This window comes from Echinops telfairi, unplaced genomic scaffold (assembly GCF_000313985.2).
Source record: "Echinops telfairi isolate 266 unplaced genomic scaffold, ASM31398v2 ScPeMD7_2186;HRSCAF=2738, whole genome shotgun sequence".
Taxonomy (NCBI): domain Eukaryota; kingdom Metazoa; phylum Chordata; class Mammalia; order Afrosoricida; family Tenrecidae; genus Echinops; species Echinops telfairi.
In genome coordinates, this window is record NW_022106084.1 from 7,137,665 (window position 1) to 7,139,604 (window position 1,940).

At 50.4% G+C, this 1,940-nt stretch overlaps 1 pseudogene; it reads left to right on the forward strand.

Moving 5' to 3' along the window:
* Nucleotides 1-1,826, forward strand: part of LOC101659550 — an 8,974-nt pseudogene extending 7,148 nt beyond the window's left edge.
* Nucleotides 1,827-1,940: the final 114 nt, after the last annotated feature.

Below are 1,940 nucleotides of genomic sequence, written 5' to 3' on the forward strand. Positions count from 1 at the left end.
TCCAGTGGCCTACAAATGGGCTTTGGGGCTCCACTCCGCGCTATCCCCCTCATTCACAATGACATGATTTTTTTTGTTCTGATGATGCCTGATATCTGATCCCTTCGACACCTTGTGATCACACAGGCTGGTGTGCTTCTTCCACGTGGGCTTTGTTGCTTTAGAGCTAGATGACTGCTTGTTTATCTTCAAGCCTTTAAGACCTCAGACACTATATCTTTTGATAGCTGGGCACCGTAGGCTTTCTTCACAATCTCTCTATATCTTAAAGGAGAGGGACTCAAGACATTTTCTGTACTTGATCCTGCATCATTAACATACATGGACAGATCCCATTCCCAAAGGGGATTATAACTTTAGGCAAAGAGGTTAGGATTCACAACACACATTTTCTGGAAACACAATTCAGTCCAAAACATGCTGGGAGGACGAAGCCACAAAAAAGTGTGTGCGTGCGCCTCTCACGGAATAACTTTGAGTTTGCATCTGGAGGTACACTTTTAGGGGGTAGTCTCCAAAGCCGTTCACTTCTTTGAGATGACCAACTTCGGGGGCCTAACTTGCTCTTCTGGTTCCGGTGGTGTAGGTGAAGGACGGAGATTGTGTCTTCTGCTGATGTGACCTCCTCACGGCGCACAGCACTGTGCTCGAGAAGTCAGTGTCCAGGAGGCATGTGCAAGCTTAACAGCAGGAGCGGTGTCTGCCATTGGACAACCAATCCAATCAAGCCCAGAAGCTGACAGAAAGCTTTCGAGCTATGGAAGTGGACCAAATTGTGCTTTGGGGAAATTTCATTAATTTTTTGTTAAACACTCAGTGTTTGTAATTTAAAATGATTCACTTTATTACTCTTGAGAGAATAAAAACATCCATCACAGAAATGCCAAAAGTAAACAGATAAAAAAGAAGACAGTTAAAGAGCACCCATCACTCTCTCCAGGCATCCTGGTGAGACTGGCACCGTCTGTAAACCCCACGAGGCGATCCCAGAGAAGGTGGGGGAAGCTGGAAGTCCGATTACTTCCTGAAGGTCATCCAACTTTTGGATGATTCTCTAAAATGGTTGGTGGTCGCAGTAGACAACGTGAGCCCCAAGCACGTGGAGAGGATCTGCACACCCCTCTGCGGGAAGGCTGGGGTGCTGGTGGGCGTGTTCCCCGTGATGTGTGCCATCCAAGGGCAGCTGGAGCAGAAGCCAACTCTGGAGAAGTTTCTCCCGGGGAATGTGGGGTGTCCGTTCACTGAGGAGGACCTCACTGAGGCCAGGGACATGCTGCCACCCGTGCTGGTTCCATAGCGCTATGGGCGGTGACTAGGCCAGGCACACCACCCTGGGCCCCAAGAAGACGTTCTTCTTCCAGGCTTTCTCCAGAGGCACCATGGGAATCCTGGGCGACTTGCCGCTGATCAAAACTGGAGACAGCGTGGGCGCCAGTGAAGCCATCCCGCTGAGCATCTTTCCTTTCTCCTTTGGACTGATCATCCAGCAGGTCTTCGGCAATGGCTGTATCTACAAGCCGGAAGTGCTCGACATCACACTGGAAGCTCTGCACTCTCAGTTCCTGGAAAGTGTCTGCGATGTTGCCAGCGTGTGCCTGAGGTTTCAGTGCTGTTGCTTCTGTGCCCCATTCGATTATCAGTGGGTACAAGCGAGTCTTGACTCTGTCTGCCGAGACTGAGTACACCGTCCCAGTGGCTGGAAAGGTCAAGGCTTTCTTGTCTGGGTTTGTGGCCGCTGCTCTTGCTGCTTCCGCCTGGCCAAGGCAGAGGCAAAGGAAGAGTCGGCCGAATTGGAGGAGGATATGGGATTTAGTCTCTCTGACTAGTCACCCCAAAGCCACCAGAGCAGCCAGCTTTATTTGTCAAACAAAGAAAGGCTTACTTCTCTTAAATAAAGGGAGCCCTCGGCCTCCATACCAGCTACGTGGACAACTGCCCTT